At 36.0% G+C, this 20,509-nt stretch overlaps 1 protein-coding gene across 4 annotated transcripts in view; it reads right to left on the reverse strand.

Annotated features, from left to right (window-relative positions):
- The window catches only part of Ttll7 (tubulin tyrosine ligase like 7), a 153,363-nt gene that overhangs the window by 112,688 nt on the left and 20,166 nt on the right, over positions 1-20,509 (reverse strand). The gene's annotated exons all lie outside the window — the stretch shown is intronic.

The following is a 20,509-nucleotide window of genomic DNA, read 5'->3' on the forward strand; positions in this document are numbered from 1 at the left end:
ATTATTTTATGAAATAGAAAAACAGGGAGCACTTCCAAACACATTCTGAGGCCAATATTACCCATTCCAAAACCAGGCAAAGACATATCAAAGAAAGTAAACGTCAGGCCGATATCTCTAAAGAACATAGATGCAAAAATTCTCAATAATTTCTGGTGACTCAAATACAAAAATACATTAAAAAGATAGTGTAACACAATCAAGTAGGGTTCATCTCAGGGATGCAAGGTTGGTTCAACATATGGAAATCAATAGACTCAAACATAAAAACCATATGATCATCTCAATAGATGCAGAGAAAGTATGTGAAAAAATACAGCACCCATTCATGCTCAAAACACTAGGAATACTAGAGATATCAGGAACATATCTCAACATTGTAAAAGCTATCTATGCTAAGCCCCAGGTCAACATCATTCTAAATGGAGAAAAATTGAAAGCATTCCCTCTAAAACTGGAATAAGACAGGGATGCCCTCTTTCACCACTTCTATTTAACAGAGTTCTTGAACTCTAGCCAGAGCAAGTAGACAGATGAAAGAAATTAAAAGGATATGGATAGGAAAAGAAGAACTCAAATTAGCACTATTTGCCGATGATATGATCCTATACCTAGAAGACCCAAAAAATTCCACCAGAAAACTTCTAGAACTGATAAATTAATTTGGCAAAGTAGCAGGATATAAAATCAACACCCATTAATCAAAGGCATTTCTGAACATCAGTGACAAATCCTCTGAGAGGGAAATGAGAAAAACTATCCAATTTACAATAGCCTCAAAAAAACAAAAATACTTGGGAATCAACTTAACAAAAGAGGTGAAAGACCTCCACAACAAAAACTATAGAGTGCTAAAGAAAGACATTAAAGAAGACCTTAGAAGATGGAAAGATCTCCCTTGTTCTTGGATAGACAGAATTAATATTCAAAATGATCATACTACCAAAAGCACTATTCAGATTTAATGCAATTCCAATCAAAATCTAAATGACTTTCCTTGTAGAAACAGAAAAAAACAGTCATGAAATTCATCTGGAAAAATAAGAGACCCAGAATAGCTAAAGCAATCCTTAGCAAGGAGAGTGAAGCAGGTGGCATCACTATATCAGATCTTAAACTATACTACTGAGCACTAGTAACAAAAACAGCATGTTACTGGCACCAAAATAGACTTGTAGAACAATGGTACAGAATAGAGGACACAGAGACAAACCCACATAACTATAGTTATCTTATATTAGACAAAGGCACCAAAAACATGCATTGGAGAAAAGACAGCCTCTTCAACAAAGGTTCTGGGAAAACTGGAAATCCATATGCAATAAAATGAAATTAAATCCCTATCTCTCACCATGCACAAAACTCAACTCAAAGTGGAACAAGGACCTAGAAGTTAACTCAGAGACCCAGCACCTATTAGAAGAAAAAGTAGGCCCAAATCTCCATCATGTCAGATTAGGCCCCAACTTCCTTAATATGACTCATATACCACAAGAATTAAAATCAAGAATCAATAAATGGGGGCTGGGGTTGTGGCTCAGTGGTAGAACGCTTGCCTAGCATTTGTGAGGTGCTGAATTTGATCCTCAGCACCACATAAAAATAAATAAAGGTATTGTGTCCAACTACAACTATATATATATATATATATATATATATATATATACTATATATATGTGTGTGTGTGTATATATACATATATACATACACACACACATATATATATACATATATATATTATTTTAAAAAAAGAATAAGTAAGTGGGATGGATTCAAACTAACAAGCTTCTTCTCAGCAAAAGAAAGAATCTGCAAGGTGAATAGAGACCCTATGTTTTGGGAACAATTTTTTACCACATGCATATCAGATAGAGCACTAATCTCTAGGGTATATAAAGAACTCAAAAAGCTAAGCACCAAATAAACAAATAACCCAATAAATAAATGGGCCAAGGAACTGAAGAGACACTTCTCATAAGATGATATACAATCAATCAACAAATATATGAAAAAGTGTTCAACATCTCTAGCAATTAGAGAAATGCAAATCAAAACTACGATTTCATCTCACTCCAGTCAGAATGGCAGCTATTAAGAATATAAACAACAATAAGTGTTGGCAAGGATGTAGGGGAAAAGGCACACTCATACATTGCTGGTGGGACTACAAATTGGTGCAGCTAATATGGAAAGCAGTATGGAGATTCCTTGAAAAAATGGGACTGGAACCACCATTGACCCAGCTATCTCACTCCTCAGTATATACCCAAAGGACTCAAAAACAGCATTCTACAGAAACACAGCCACATTAATGTTTATAGCTGCACAATTCACAATAGCTAAACTGTGGAACCAACCTAGATCCCCTTCAGTTTATGAATGGATAAAGAAAATGTGATTATATATATAAATATATATAATGTGATTTATATATATATATATATATATAAAATGTGATACACACAATGGAATACTATTCAGCATTAAAAGAAAATAAAATCATGTCATTTGCATGTAAATGGATAGAGTTGGAGAATATAATGCTAAGCGAAGTTAGCCAATCCCAAAAAACCAAATGCCAAATATTTTCTCTGATATAAGGATGCTGATTCATAATGGGGTAGGGGTGGGGCATGGGAGGATTAGAGGAACTCTAGATAGAGCAAAGGGTGGGGAGGGGAAAGGTGGGGGCATGGAGGTAGGTGGAATGAGATGGATGGACATCATTACCCTAAGTACATGTATGAAGACATGAATGGTGCAACTCTACTTTGTGTACAACCAGAGATATGAAAAATTGTGCTCTATATGTATATGAATTGTAATGCATTCTGCTGTCATATATAACAAATTAGAATTTTAAAAATTTTTAAATGTGGAAAAATAAAAAATAGGAACTTTTCTCTCTGGACCATCACTAAAGCAAACCTTCTAGAAAGCATTAGCAAAAGCCTAAAATGTGTTCTGTAGCTATGCTCTTAATTTGATAATTCTACTTCTAGAAACCAGTTCTAATACTATCCAAAATACTGAGGCAGTTTGTGGACAAGAATGTATGGCAAGACATTATTTAGAAATACTGCTAACTGAAAACAATCGAAATGTATACAATAAAGAAATTAAATAGTGAAGTTATGGACAAACAGCAGAATATGATATTGTCTTTAAAAGTGACTATGAAGAGATTTTCCTGGCATAGAAAGGACATAATTATTTGAGTAAGGATTTATACTAAATGAAATAATATTTATTTTACCGTGAATGAATAATGTCAAAAAAAAGATTTTTTATCTTATTACAACTACACAAATGTGTCTAAACTACTATATTTCTTTTTCAAATCTTTATATATTTACTATAACTTAGCCAGGGGAAAAACTGGTATATTATATTTCTTGCTTATCTACTCCACATATTAAATTCAATTTGTTTTTTAAAAGCTCTTAATATTTTAAAGCAAATATAAGAATAAAATCAATTATAAATGATATGTCAGGATGAATGTTAACATATAATATTCACAAAACCTCTTAAAATAATCTATAAATTTGGCCATTCCAAGTAGCACACAGGATTATATATGTGAATTACAACATTTTGTCTTTATTTCAGTACTTGAATATTTCTTAAACCACCTCTGAAGTTAATACTCCTAGGGTAAATCCAAATATAAAACAACTGATCCCATATTCCAGGAATCCAAGCCAAGGCTGAGATCATCATGTAAAAATAGCTAACTGTGAGCTACAATATAAGTTATATTTGTATGAGGTGCTATTCACACCCAAGTCAGAGAAAATTAGGAACACTCAGTACATACTGAATCATTTAAAAGATTTTTCCTTCAGAAATGAATAGAAAGAAAGCATAGTGACAAAATCTTAGATATCTTCTCTTCATAATCAATGCAGAAGCACTTCATTTTTCAAGTTCTGATTTTATTTGGACATGTCATTATTTGAGATATGTCCAAGTAGTCACTCCAGGAATCAGCTGAAAATTAGAGGATATTTACAAGTTAAGTCGCTGTAGGCATTACCCAAGAAATCTGTCTTAGTTCAGCTTCTCCAGGAACAAACCTTGATATGAGGATTCAAATACAAGTAGTTTTGTAAAGTGCAGGAAACACTGGTACAGAACCAGAAACTCATCAGAGGGAAGGGAAAGCAGCCAGTAAAGAGTGTTTAATAAAGCCTGCCGCATTAGCACAATTCGTAACAGCCAAACTATGGAATCAGCCTGGGTACTCACAAGCAGACGAATGAATAAAGAAAATGTGGTATATATATACTCAATAAAGTTTTATTCAGTCATAAAGAAAAATGACATGATGTCATGTGCAGGCAAATGGGTGGAACTTGAGATCATTATGTTAAATGAAATAAGCCAAAGGGTAGTATGCTTTCTCTCATATATAGAAATTAGAGAGGAAAAAGGAAAAGAAATGTGGTGAGGGATGGAAGGATCAGGGTAATTGATGGGAAGAGTCGTGAAGGAGACTTCTGGGTTGCTGGAAAGGTTCTATAAATTGATCTGGGTATAGCTAAGCTGGACTCTTAAGATCTGTACAGTTTATTCTAAATATGTTGTCCCTGAAGTATTTAAAAGGTAGTGATATACAGCCAGAGAGAGGAAGAGAATGAGGGGACACTCCAAGGTCACAGCAGTCAAGGGCAGAACAAAGTTTCCAAAAGGCACATCTTGGGCAACCACCTGAGATATTACAAAGAGAAAGATGAAAAAAGGGAAGTCATTTTATTTAGAAAAGTTCATGATTAGTTTTGAGGCAGCAATAGGACAAATCAGAATTACTAAGATAACTAGATGGGAAGAGATAACCTTCAAGAAGTGAGAGGAAAGAAGATGATATATAATTTTGACAAAAGAAGGTCTCAATGAAAGTTTCTTGGGAGAGCGGTGAGGGGAAGGTATAGACGTTAGAAAAAAAAAAAACTTGAACATATTTGAGAGCCAGTAGGTTGAAGGTGATTAAAAATAAAACAAAAGTGAAGCACATGATGGGCTAGGCACAAGGGTCTAACTACCACTCATAGGCCAAATTCACCTCATGCCTATTCTGTAAATAAAGATTTACTGAATTAAAATCAATTAAATAAAATGGATAAATAAATCTAAAAGGAGTCAAGTAGGTACAGTATTTGTATCAGAAAACCTACACAGTGAAGAGGACAGGAAGATTTACTGAACAGCCAGCCCAATTTGTTAATGTATTGTCCATATGTGCTTTTCCCCTAAAGAGATAAGAGTTCAGTAGTTGTAAAAGAAACTAACTGGTGTTATACAGAAAAAGTGTGCTGACCCCCAAACTAAGTCAAGAGGATCATCTAGGAACTGGGAGGAAATGGAATTAACAGACATACAGAAAAGAGTAAAAAAAATGTATCCTTATGCAAAGATTTAGTGAAAGAATAAAAGAGGGATATAAAAAGCTAGCCCTATTCTATGCCAGGGAATAATCAGGGTACTGCATACCCATAAAATTAAAGTAGTATTATGTCCCTGAAAAATAAGTCAATGATAATAATATAAACAAACTGCTCTGTAACTGCTGCTTCTACTCCTGTAACAGTGACTAATATCAGTATTATACTGTCTACTAAACGCTTCCATCTGGATATTCTCAAAGCCACCAAATACTCAAAATGTATTCTTCTCCCTCCGCTCTAAGCAATTTCATCCCCAAATCCTGTGTTCTTTACCCTCTGAATATCTCTGGGACACACTGTTACTTGTTCACATCCTCTTTGCCTGCATCTCTACTCCTAGCCACCATCACCTCTCACTTGGACCACTGTACTAACTTCCTAACAGTACTTATCTTCACCCTCAATCTCTTTCAATTTATTTTCTGAAATGGAATGCAGGATTTCAAAATTATAAATCACGCCATGTTACTCTCCCATTTCTCATCTCCTCAACACTTCAGCTGTTTTTGATGGCTTTTCAATGTTCACATCATGAAAACCAAAACCCTAATCAGAGCCAAAAAAAGACCTTTTGAGGAAAGATGCTGTCAATTAAGCTAATAATATTCCACACAATTCCCTTCCCTGCCTGGTTCCAAGTTGGAGTTAGGCAAATAAGTTAGCATATGATTTTGAAAGGCAGAATTAAAGTATGGATCATTATGCTCTGAAAGTTAATATAAGGTCCCTTTATAGCTCCTATATACTGGCATGGGTCTGCTCCCCTTGTTGGCTTAGTAAAACACTTGACTCTGCAACTTCCCTAGTTCCTGCCAGCACTTCTCCTTTGGCTCCTCCAAACCCAGGCCCCCTGGGTTAGGCATGTATGCAGCTCCTTGGCAAAGAGCACCAGCTTCTCATAGAGGTCAACCACATGATCAAGGTTGCAAAGAGTCTGATACAGATTTTGGTTTTATCCTAGTGAGTTTCAATTGATGTCCAGCTGTTCTTCATGATAGCTAGCCTTGCTGATTCACCACCCAATGCAGAGATACCAGTCCTCAGAAGCCATCTTCCAAGTACCTGTAACACCTTATTCCAAATCATTTTCAGAGGTTCTGCCTCCCTGTTGGAAGCCCCAACAGAACAAAATACCTGTTAGCCTTCCAATCTTTCCATTCAGATCCTGAGTCACCTTCCCTTCCACACTCTGTGTGGTAATCACCCACCACATATTCCTACTACATGAACTCTACACATTCTATTCCTTCTTCCTGGAATCCACTCCTTCCTATCTTTAGCCTTTGCCTACTTACAGTTTATCTTTCCCCCGACAAGACTCTCACAGCCTGAAGTGCCTTTCTTTTACAACATTTAGCATAGTAATTGTGTGTTTAATTCTCTCTCATTAGACTATAAACTTGCAAAGAAGAGTACTATTTGGTTCTGCTCACATATCCTAAGCACCTATAAAAGTATCTAGGACATAACAGGCACTCAATAAACATTTCTTGAATGAGTGAATGAATGAATATTTGCTCTCTGTTAAAACACTATGTTAAGCATTATATAGGTTATCTTATATAATACCTAGCAAAACCTCAAAAATTGGTACTACTATCATTCCCATTTTGAAGATGAAAAGATGAAGATACACTGCTGTAAGTGATAGGACTGGTATACTACTACATAAGCAAAAACAGTTTTAGTTTGGCATTCATACTCTTAATCCCTGCTTTCTTCAAAACACTGAAAAGTCAATAAAGATTATTTTCTTCATTTAACAATGAAGAAACTGAGATTAAAGAATTTTGCTGACTTACCTACAGCCATCCTGGATTCTAGAGGATGCAATTCCAACATCAGTTCATTACTTTAAAAAAATATATTTTTTGATCCATCCACCTTGCTGCAGCGAAGCTTCAAATTCATCCCTATACTGTTTTCCATGTTCAGATTCAACAACCCTATCATGACTGACCTCCACAGTGAGCTAACCCTACGTGCACTACCTTCTTTTCAGATGTCAATAAAGATGATTAGAAGGCACAACAAAGCACCTTTAAAAACACAGTTATAGCTTCCTCTTTCGCTTCGCTCCGGGCGGAGAAGCTGAATGTGTAATCAGCAGTGGATTGTAAGTACCCGAGGCAAAGAAAGCTCAGTGCGCCCCGCCTTTTTTTTCTTTTCTTTTTTTTTTTTTCTTTTTTTTTTTTGAATATTTTTTATACAGGGAGAGTTTGTGGATTGGGATTGTTGGCGGGGCTGTGGTTTCTGTGCCGAAAATCCACTCAGCAGGAGCCGCCATTTGCTTTCTGCTTGCTGTCTTGATGGCTCTGTATACACTGTCCGGCAGCAGCATCTAGAGGTTGGAGCTGGGCTGCGTGCCGAGCCCTGTCCTCCGAAGGCTGGACTGCAGCCTCGAGCGCCTCGGTGGCCTGTTCGCCGCTGCACCTTCGGGCAGAGCCTGCTCTGGGGTCGTTCTGCACCCCCCTGCCAGGGGACCCGTGCTCCGGAGGAGGGGGACGGAGAGCCGCGGCGGCAGCCGCTTGGGCCCCTGGGGCCGGGCACCGGGCTGAAGAGGTGCGGAGGCCAGGGCGGCTCTGCTACGGTCGCAGACGAGCGCGGCGCTCGTGAGCGCGGCCCAGAGACGGAGGCGACGGCGGCAGGGTTTCATTTCTAGAAATCTGGACTGGAAACAGAAGCAGCAGTTTGTATAATCCCAAGAACTTGCCTATGCCAGGAAGCTGTAAGGGCAACATGAATATCATTGAGGGGATCTAACATGGTGGCGGGCGCAGAGAGATCAAGTCTCTGACATCTTCAACTGCGCGGGCATAGGGAGCCGTAAACTGTCTAAATGCTGTTTGCTCAGGATCACTAGGCAATGCTGAGCTGACGTGGATCTGGGGTGTACAGGCTGGGCCCCTCAGAACACACACACAGAGCCCGAATCGGAGGCAATTAAGCTCCGGTTCGCCTGCTTCGTGTGACTCAGCACTAACGATCCCGCTGAAATAATTGGCCGGCCCTTAGGAACTTACAGAGGTAAAAGCCAACCGAGCCTTCATAGGCAGTGGCCACAGGACTGAAACGGGGATTGGGAGAGACAGTCAGGACCCACCCGTTGCATTGGTCACCCGGCAAAGGGAACAAACGGTCACCATTTGCATGGGATACCACCATGGCAGAGAAATGGCATCACGGGCGGAGGAGATAACTGCATTGAAACCAGCGCGACAGGTGTGTAATCCCCTAGTCATCTCTCTCCACACAGCTGGGAAACCTTAAGGGCCACTCCCAGCTCTCCTGTGAACGCAATAACCAGACTGAGGGAATCAGGAGTGGCGCGGGACTCGCGGCGCGGAACTCCCGGCTACAGCTCCCACCAGTGCTGACAACTGAGGTCTCTTGCACCAGCCACCAGGGGCGTGGCTACAGGAGGGCAAGCAAATTCGCTGGGGGATCTCAGCCCCAAGCTCTACAAACTTAGGGTCTGAGGGAGGCAAACAGGGAGAGTGAGCCCAGGTGTTCATGAAAACAGGGCTCCCAGGAGCAGCAGACCTGGCGTGTAGCCAGTATTGTGGTGAGCGCCACAGGTGAGCACGGCCTGGCTTGAGGAAACACAAGACAAGGCCCTAGACACTCAGGATTGGAGACCCGCCCATTCTAGGAGAAAGAGCTGCTGCACAGGGAATGGTTCCCACCTATTGAGAGGAGAAGCTTGGCCCAGTGGGCACAGCTCCACCTACTAGAAGAGAAGTTAATAGAACTCTAGGACTGCATTTATTATTATTATTATCATTTTTTTTTTTTTTCTTTCCTTTTTCTTTTTTTTCTTCTTTTTCTTTCATTTTCAATTTTTATTTGTTGTTGTTCTTTAACTTTTTTTCAATGTTTCTAATTTTTTAAAAAAAAAAAATTTTATTTAATTATTATTATTATATTTTAAATTTTAATTTCCATTTTTTTATTATCATTATTATTTTTATTAAAATTTTTTTTTTCGTCTCTTCTTCTTTCTCTATTATCTAATCTTTGTTATTTTTGTTTCTTTTGTCTTTTCATTTCTTTTCAATTTTCTTATTCCCCCTTCCTTGAATTCTACCTGCCTACTCTCATTCTCTTTAGTGACTTCTTCCCTTCCCTTCTAATATCTTTCCTCCCAAGCATCAAATAAATCTATAAGAGTAAACAGTAACTCAGCAGTCAAACAGAACAAGAAGTAACATGAGCAGCATAAAAAAGCAAGGAAGAAAAGGAGTACAAACAATGAAGGACAGCCTAAATATTCAGGAGGACCTAGAGTCAGCAGAAAAATGGTCATATAAAGAACTCAAGGAATACCTTAGACAGATGGAATGGAACCTTAAAGAAGATACAAGACAGCAAATCCAAACAGTGAAAGAACACTTTGAAAATGAATTACATAAACAGATAAAAGAAGAAGTTAAGCATCTTTATCAGGAGATAGAGATCATAAAAAAAAAACCAAACAATAATTCTAGAAATGAAGGAAACGATAAACCAAATTAAAAACTCAATTGAGAGTATCACTAACAGAGTGGAGCAAGTAGAAGCCAGAACATCAGTTAATGAAGACAAAATATATCATCTTGAAAAGAGCCTAGCCAACTCAGAAAGGCTGGTTAAAAACCACAAGAAAAACATCCAAGAGATATGGGATAACATAAAAAAACCAAACCTATGAGTCATCGGGATAGAAGAAGGTACAGAGATTCAAACCAAGGGAATGAGTAACCTGCTGAAAGAAATAATTACAGAAAACTTTCCAGAAATAAAAAAGGAAATGGATATACAAATTGTAGATGCATACAGGACACCGAGCACACAAAATCACAGTACACCAACGCCAAAACACATTGTTATGAAGATATCCAATATACAGAACAAAGAGAAAATATTAAAAGCTACAAGAGAAAGGAGGCAGATTACATTCAGGGGTAAACCAATAAGGTTAACAACGGATTTTTCATCCAGACGCTGAAAGCGAGAAGATCCTGGAACAACGTATTTCAAACACTGAAAGACAATGGATGCCAACCAAGAATTCTGTATCCAGCAAAATTAAGCTTCAGGTACGATAACGAAATAAAAATCTTTCATGATAAACAAAAGCTAAAAGAATTTGCAGCCAGAAAACCAGCATTGCAAAGCATCTTGAGCAAAACACTACACGAGGAAGAAATGAAAAACAATAACCAAAACCATCAGTGGGAAGTGCCTCTATAAAGACAGAGGGCGGGGGGAAAGCTAACCATGGAGAAACAAACTAAATTAAAAAAAAAAAAAGAAGAAGATAAATAATCAAACATGGCTGGAAGTACAAACCATATATCAATAGTAACTCTAAACATTAATGGCTTAAACTCTCCAATAAAGCGACACAGGCTGGTAACATGGATTAAAAAAACAAATCCAACAATATGCTGCCTCCAGGAGAAACATCTGATTGGAAAAGACATACACAGGCTGAAGGTGAAAGGTTGGGAAAAAATATACCACGCACACGGTCCTCGTAAGCAAGCAGGGGTGGCCATCCTCATATCGAATAAAATTGACTTCAAGACTAAATTAATCAAAAGGGATAAGGAAGGACATTATATACTGTTAAAAGGAACCATTCACCAACAAGACATAACAATTATCAATATTTATGCACCAAATAATGGTGCTGCGACGTTCATAAAACAAATTCTCCTCAAGTTCAAGAATCAAATAGACCACAACACAATAATTATGGGAGACTTCAACACACCTCTCTCACCATTGGACAGATCCTCCAAACAAAAGCTGAATAAAGAAACTATAGAACTCAATATCACAATCAACAACCTAGACTTAACTGACATATATAGAATATATCAACCATCATCAAGTGGATATACTTTTTTCTCATCAGCACATGGATCCTCCTCAAAAATAGACCATATATTATGCCATAGGGCAACCCTCAGTAAATATACAGGGGTGGAGATAATACCATGCATTTTATCGGATCATAATGGAATGAAACTGGAAATCAATGATAAAAGAAGGAAGGAAAAATCCTACATCACATGGAAAATGAACAATATGTTACTGAATGATCAATGGGTTACAGAAGACATAAAGGAGGAAATCAAAAAATTCTTAGAGATAAATGAAAATACAGACACAACATATCGGAATCTATGGGACAAAATGAAAGCAGTTTTAAGAGGGAAATTCATCGCTTGGAGGTCATTCCTCAAAAAAAGGAAAAACCAACAAATAAATGAGCTCACACTTCATCTCAAAGCCCTAGAAAAGGAAGAGCAAAACAACAGCAAATGTAGCAGAAGGCAAGAAATAATTAAAATCAGAGCGGAAATCAACGAAATTGAAACAAAAGAAACTATTGAAAAAATTAACAAAACTAAAAGTTGGTTCTTTGAAAAAATAAATAAGATCGACAGACTCTTAGCCATGCTAATGAAGAGAAGAAGAGAGAGAACTCAAATTACTAACATACGGGATGAAAAAGGCAATATCACAACAGACGCTACAGAAATACAGAAGACAATTAGAAATTATTTTGAAAACCTATATTCCAATAAAATAGAAGATAGTGAAGACATCGATAAATTCCTTAAGTCATATGATTTGCCCAGACTGAGTCAGGAGGATACTCACAACTTAAACAGACCAATAACAATAGATGAAATAGAAGAAGCAATCAAAAGACTTCCAACCAAGAAAAGCCCAGGACCAGATGGGTATACAGCGGAGTTTTACAAAACCTTTAAGGAACAATTAATACCAATACTTTTCAGGTTATTTCAGGAAATAGAAAAAGAAGGAGCTCTGCCAAATTCATTCTATGAAGCCAACATCACCCTGATTCCGAAACCAGACAAAGACACCTCAAAGAAAGAAAACTACAGACCAATATCTCTGATGAACCTAGATGCAAAAATCCTCAATAAAATTCTGGCGAATCGGATACAAAGGCACATCAAAAAAATTGTGCACCATGATCAAGTAGGATTCATCCCTGGGATGCAAGGATGGTTCAATATACGGAAATTAATAAATGTTATTCACCACATCAATAGACTTAAAATAAGAACCATATGATCATCTCAATAGACGCAGAAAAAGCATTCGACAAAGTACAGCATCCCTTTATGTTCAAAACATTAGAAAAACTAGGGATAACAGGAACTTACCTCGACATTGTAAAAGCTATCTATGCTAAGCCTCAGGCTAGCATCATTCTCAATGGAGAAAAATTGAAGGCATTCCCCCTAAAATCTGGAACAAGACAGGGATGCCCTCTATCACCACTTCTATTCAATATAGTTCTCGAAACACTGGCCAGAGCAATTAGACAGACGAAAGAAATTAAAGGCACAAAAATAGGAAAGGAAGAACGTAAATTATCACTATTTGCAGATGACATGATTCTATACCTAGCAGACCCAAAAGGGTCTACAAAAAAACTACTAGAACTAATAAATGAATTCAGCAAAGTGGCAGGATATAAAATCAACACGCATAAATCAAAGGCATTTCTGTATATCAGCGACAAAACTTCTGAAACGGAAATGAGGAAAAACACTCCATTCACAATATCCTCAAAAAAAATAAAATACTTGGGAATCAACCTAACAAAAGAGGTGAAAGATTTATATAATGAAAACTACAAAACCCTAAAAAGAGAAGTAGAAGAAGATCTTAGAAGATGGAAAAATATACCCTGTTCATGGATAGGCAGAACTAACATCATCAAAATAGCGATATTACCAAAAGTTCTCTATATGTTTAATGCAATGCCAATCAAAATCCCAACGGCATTTCTTGTAGAAAAGGATAAAGCAATCATGAAATTCATATGGAAAAATAAAAGACCCAGAATACCAAAAGCAATTCTAAGCAGGAAGTGCGAATCAGGCGGTATAGCGATACCAGACTTAAAACTATATTACAGAGCAATAGTAACAAAAACAGCATGGTACTGGTACCAAAACAGGAGGGTGGACCAATGGTACAGAATAGAGGACACAGAGACTAATCCACAAAGCTACAACTATCTTATATTTGATAAAGGAGCTAAAAGCATGCAATGGAGGGAGGATAGCATCTTCAACAAATGGTGCTGGGAAAACTGGAAATCCATATGCAACAAAATGAAACTGAATCCCCTCCTCTCGCCATGCACAAAAGTTAACTCAAAGTGGATCAAGGAGCTAGATATCAAATCAGAGACTCTGCGTCTGATAGAAGAAAAAGTTGGCTCCGATCTACATATTGTAGGGTCGGGCTCCAAATTCCTTAATAGGACACCCATAGCACAAAAGTTGATAACAAAAATCAACAAATGGGACTTACTTCAACTGAAAAGTTTTCTCTCAGCAAGAGAAACAATAAAAGAGGTAAACAGGGAGCCTACATCATGGGAACAAATTTTTACTCCTCACACTTCAGATAGAGACCTAATATCCAGAGTATACAAAGAACTCAAAAAATTAAACAATAAGAAAACAAATAACCCAATCAACAAATGGGCCAAAGACCTGAACAGACACTTCTCAGAGGAGGACATACAATCAATCAACAAGTACATGAAAAAATGCTCACCATCTCTAGCAGTCAGAGAAATGCAAATCAAAACCACCCTAAGATACCATCTCACTCCAGTAAGATTGGCAGCCATTATGAAGTCAAACAACAACAAGTGCTGGAGAGGATGTGGGGAAAAGGGTACTCTTGTACATTGCTGGTGGGACTGCAAACTGGTGCGGCCAATCTGGAAAGCAGTATGGAGATTCCTGGGAAAGCTGGGAATGGAACCACCATTTGACCCAGCTATTGCCCTTCTTGGACTATTCCCTGAAGACCTTAAAAGAGCGTACTACAGGGATACTGCTACATCGATGTTCATAGCAGCACAATTCACAATTGCTAGACTGTGGAACCAACCCAGATGCCCTTCAATAGATGAATGGATAAAAAAAATGTGGCATTTATACACCATGGAGTATTACGCAGCACTAAAAAATGACAAAATCATAGAATTTGCAGGGAAATGGATGGCACTAGAGCAGATTATGCTTAGTGAAGCTAGCCAATCCCTAAAAAACAAATACCAAATGTCTTCTTTGATATAATGAGAGCAACTAAGAACAGAGCAGGGAGGAAGAGCAGGAAGAAAAGATTAACATTAAACAGATACATGAGGTGGGATGGAAAGGGAGAGAAAAGGGAAATTGCATGGTAATGGAGGGAGACCCTCATTGTTATACAAAATTACATATAAGAGGTTGTGAGGGGAATGGGAAAATAAACAAGGAGAGAAATGAATTACAGTGGATGGGGTAGCGAGAGAAGATGGGAGGGGAGGGAGGGGGGATGGTAGAGGATAGGAAAGGTAGCAGAATACAACAGTTACTAATAGGGCATTATGTAAAAATGTGGATGGGTAACCGATGTGATTCTGCAATCTGTATTTGGGGTAAAATTGGGAGTTCATAACCAACTTGAATCTAATGTATGAAATATGATATGTCAAGAGCTTTATAATGTTTTGAACAACCAATAAAAAAAATAAATTAAAAAAAAAAGAAAAAGAAAAACACAGTTATATGATCATGACCAACAATGTCATTACTTATTTTTTCATTAACATCATTTTAACATATCTCAAGCTCTTTAAAGAAAGGTAATACAGAATGGAAAATATATTTCCCTGTTTGTATGTGAGCATTTTTCAAAAGAATGTAGTTAAAAATAAAGCTCTTCAAAAAGAAATGGAAGGAGGAATAAAAAATATAGTAAGGGAAGAAAGCAGATGGAAGAAGATTAGAGGGAGGGACTGGAGTTACATTTTTCTGCTTGGCAAAATCAAGTCAGTTTTCTTAGTCACATAGGAATGCATGAACTCATTACCTTCTATGAAATATGCTTAATCGGTATTCCTAAATAAATCATATAGCCTCTGATAATATTGTCCCAAAATCTATCCATGACAGGTTCTAGATTTTAACTGTCAATCACAAGGGACTCTTAAGGTTCCACAGTGTCAGAAGAGGTAATTTGATAATGACCAAAGCATTGAACCATAGGGAAGATGATCATACTAATACATGTCAGTCTTCATAAGATTCAACTTTGGTTTGGATACTTCTCACAAATTCTTTAATTCAATCCAAGTGGATTATTACCAGTTTGGGTTTTGTCATATTGGAAAGCTATGGAAACAACAAATTGGGCATTTCCCTAGGCTTATAATTCTTCAATTTTCTTAATATCCTTAATATCAGGGTTTTTTAACAAAATTAGTTAAGCCTCCAAATGCTATTTTTCCTTCCTGGAACCAGAAACTTCGATCTTAATTTCATCTCTGAATACAAGATACCTATTGGTGTGTCAAGCATTTCCTTTTCAGGTGGTAAACACTAGAAAGCAGAAATATAAACTCTTATACTCAGTCATAAAATTTAAAATTCTCTAACTTATTTTGCAAGTATCTGGCTCTGTTATAATGTACTTTTACATTATTCAGTTTTCTTACAGCAGACAATAACTAATATTTATTAAATCTGTGTGCCAGGTATTATTTAAAGAATTTTACATGCATTAACTCACTTAAATTTGAGGATATAGGTAGTCTACAAATGTTCTAATAATTGAACATGTTGATCTAAAAACCATAAAAGTAAAAGAAAACAAATTTGCATTTCACCTAAGCAAAATTAATATACCAATTTATACATCAATTTCCTGGAAATGGGAAAAATGCTTGTTTTGTTGTCTGAATGTGCACCTAATATAAGGAACATATATGATTGCTGAAAATTAGCAACAGTAAAGACTATGAGAAGAATAAGTAAGTTCTTTCTTAAAGAATGTTTCAAATAATTATTATTCTAGATGTTCTTTTCAAAGTAGTTATTATGGAAAAAAAAATCATACTGAAAAAATAATTCCAATAAATAAATGACCTTTCTAAGATCAAAGTCAAAACAAACAATTTTTAAAAAGTATACAAGCAGACTGCTAAATATTCTATTTGATATAATGGAAAATATAGATCATGTTAATAAACACATAAAATATGTTCTTGTCTTCATGATGTTAGCCTAATAGATTTTGGTGGCTAATAGAAGTATCTATACTCAGAGACTCAGGTTCCACGATCAGAGGAGATAATTTGATAATGACAACAGCAGTATGAAACCAGGAGGCAAATTATCATATTAACAATACATGTCAGTCTTTATAAGATTCAACTCTGGTTTCGATATTTCACACAAATACTAAAAGTCAACCAACTATTATAAAGAAAACATACATCTACATGTCTGCATATTATGTAGAACACTTATTATGTAGACATGATCTATGTAATATGAATATATCTTTGCTAAAATTAAGATTGTTATATGTTTCAAGTATCTCTCTGTATCAAATTAAGGTTATCCCCAACCTGTGAGCCATTAAGGTTTAAATTTTAATTAAAATATTTTTAAATTTTCTGTCTTGCTTCATTGAAATAATTATAATTCATTGAAATAATTACAGATAGCGTCTGAAAATAAAAGTAGCCATTCTCCTCTCTAATAAGCAGTTTCTCTCTTTTTATCTCAGTCCTGTGTTATTCCATCATCTGACAGAACAATAGTAAAAACAAAGCAAATACATTTTCTACATGATATACTAAGTACTCTTAAAGGCTGTCATTTGTGTGTGTTTCAGGGAACTAGATGTGTATCGAGTGCCTACCATGTTACACATATTTCATTATAGGCTTTATGACCAAGCATTTCAACATAGACTAAACCAAATGAACTTTTTAAAAATACTGATGTGGTGGTCCCAGCCACAAATTTTCTGAGATAATTGTCTGGACTGAAGCCTGGGTGTGAGACCTTAGTAAAGCTCCCTGTGTGATTTATATGTGCAGACAAGTTTGAGAACCACTGTTTAGATAGTTATTTCATTTTGTCCTCATAAGTTGCTTTATTGATTCACTTTACAGATGAGAAAACTAAGACTCAGAGAGAGATTCAATGACTTGTTAAAGAATTAGACAAGTCTGTTAACTCTCCAAGTCTTTACACTATACCATGTTGGCTTCTGAATGGCAAATTTGCCACTGTCATCAGTGTTTCCTACCATCTTGGAACTCTGCAGAGAAGGAGTCAAATAGTTCCTATGCATATCTACATATTGGATATCAAAGGGGCTTCTCTTTATATTCTAAGCTCTACCTACTGATTTGTATCCAAAATAAATCTTTCCTCCTTCAAGTTGTTCTTGTTGGGTGTTTTGATCACAACAATGAAAAGCTAACACAAGTTCATTCCCACTGTTACAATGCCTACCACATTATGTCTTATATTTTTAAGTATTTGCTTTTGAATTTTTACTGGAAAGGCAGTATCATTCTGAGCAATATGAATAAAGCACAGAGCTTAACATAGCAGATTTTGTTTTTTAATTAAGTAGATCAGCTCTCCATACTATATACTCTTACCCACTTTAATATAAAACAGACTTTTCCAATTCATGTTTCTCTACTTGCTTTTAATTTAACAGGCATTTATTGAACAATTACAAGTAAAATACACCAAATAAGTTATGGTTTCTTCTATGCTATGAATTGTAATGGAAAAAGAATTTCATAAAAATACCAAATACTAACTACATTCTTGATTTTCACTTCTTAGCTCCATCAAACTCTTTTCATTATCTTTGGTCATATCAATAAAGTCATTTTATCATGTCTCCCATTTCTCAACTTAATATGAAATATTGGGATGTTTTCATAATTAAAAAAATTTTTAATAAACATGCATATAATATATATATGTGTGTGTGTGTGTGTGTGACTTTATACCTTATATACCTGACAAGCAGAAAGTCTTATGTATCACAATGACCTAAATAATTAAGACATTTAATAAATATTATTGACTACATCTAGTAAGTACCAATTAGTATAATATATAATTTTAAAAAAAGAATTAAAGCCATGGTGACACATGCCTGTAATTCCAGCAACTCAGGAGGTTAAGGCAAGAGGATCTCAAGTCCAAGATCAGCCTGAGCAACTCAGCAAGCCCCTACGCAACTTAGCAAGACCCTGCCTCAAAAAATAAAAAGTTTAAAATTACTATAGGACAGAAATGGGAATTAAGCTTGAGAGAATTCCAGAGAGCACAGACATTGTTCCATAAAAATCTATTTTAGGAATCCACAGCAAAAATTCTGCCACTCTTTCTGAGACGTTAAACTTCAAAATCGTTATATACAAACATCATGAAATCTTAAAACAAAAGGGAAAAATTATTTAGCACTTTTTTCCTTTAAATTTCTGGCCCAGATCAGTATCTTCTATTTTATACAGCTTCACATAACACTATCAGACTTAGCTGTTAGAAGCAAAAGCCAGCATGGCTGGAACTGACTGGTAAGCAGGGTTGCCAATTTATCTCAGGAAGAGACAGACTACAGCACCCACAGCTGGATGATGTCCAAAGAAGGTAGAAAATTGGCTATAAGCCAAATATTTCCTCTTAAAGCACAGATAGAAGAACTAGGAATGGACAAATCATAGCTTGCTGTCTGAATTTCAATTTGCCTCTTCTAGCCAAAAAAAAAAAAAGTTAGAAATGGGACAACATAAATGTAAAAACATTCAAAGCCCGGCTGAGGTTGTAGGCTCCGTGATAGAGTGCTCACATAGCTCATATGAGTCTCTGGGGTTGATCCTCAGCACCACACAAAAATAAATAAAATGAAGGTATTGTGTCCAACTACAACTAAAAAATAAATTTAAAAGAAAAAACCTTTCAAAGCCAAAATCTGATTCCATGGTAGATAATTTAGGTATGTTTTTAGAATAGAGCAATGTTTTTCTTATTTGCTCAATTCCATTTACAAGAGTTATGTGACTATTTCACCTAAAAGTTTAGATTGCCATTTAGATATTGTTCCCTGCAAGAAGCCTATACCAATGCATTTCCTGTTCTCCTCATTTAGTCCATTAGATTTTATATAACATTTATCTTACCTACTTAATATATAACTAAAAATCACAGAGTAAAAATAATCATCTTACATCCACTATGGAATCTGAAGCCACTCTTAAATAGATCATAAAAAATGATGCAGACACCAGGCAGAAAGAGAGACTGAGATACCAATGTGCCCGTGCATGAACCACAAGGCTTTTCTTTCTCGGCTTTTCAGTGCATTTAGCTGACTGCTCACAGACAAAAATAAAAATAAAAAGACAAGCAGAAGACTGAGCCTAACAAAGGGATCCTTAACCAAAACTCTATCCCAAATGCAAATGAAATGGGTAAATTATAGTCACTTAAAAAAAAAAAAAGGAGGATTACCCTTCCCAATCACTCTCTACAATGGTATGCTCGTGATTCCACATATTATAGAGAAGAAATAGTGTATGTCAAAAATCATGCATAGTTCATCTAAACCACGAAGTATCACCTCACTCCAGTAAAAATGGCTTATATCAAAAAGAGTAAAGATAACAAATGCTGATAAGGATGTGGAGAAAAGAGAAGAATGCTTGCAGACTGTTGGTGGGAATGTAAATTAAGAAATGAAATTAATGTGTCAGACACCTGCACTCCCATGTATAGTATAATATATAATTTTAAAATTATATTTAATATAAATTATATTATAATTATAATTATAAAATTATATTTAATATAAATTATATTTAACTGTAGCACTATTCACAATGACGAAGAAGCAGAAACCACCTAAGTGTCCATCAAGTGGTGAGTAATAAAGGAAATGTACACATACACACACACTCTCACACACACACATTCTCTCTCTCTCTCTCTCTCTCTCATACACACACACACACACACACACACAGAGTCATCCAATTTTCCTATGAGAAATTATAAATCTTAACCATGAAAATAAGATTGATATTTTAATATTTTACCTCTTTATAACTGATTTTTTTTAAGAACCAGTTTAAACCAAAATATATCACAAGGGCTTCCAAATAAAATAAGAAGTACCTTGGTATTTGGAAAAGAAGAAATAAATAA

This window comes from Marmota flaviventris, chromosome 10 (assembly GCF_047511675.1).
Source record: "Marmota flaviventris isolate mMarFla1 chromosome 10, mMarFla1.hap1, whole genome shotgun sequence".
Taxonomy (NCBI): Eukaryota; Metazoa; Chordata; class Mammalia; order Rodentia; family Sciuridae; genus Marmota; species Marmota flaviventris.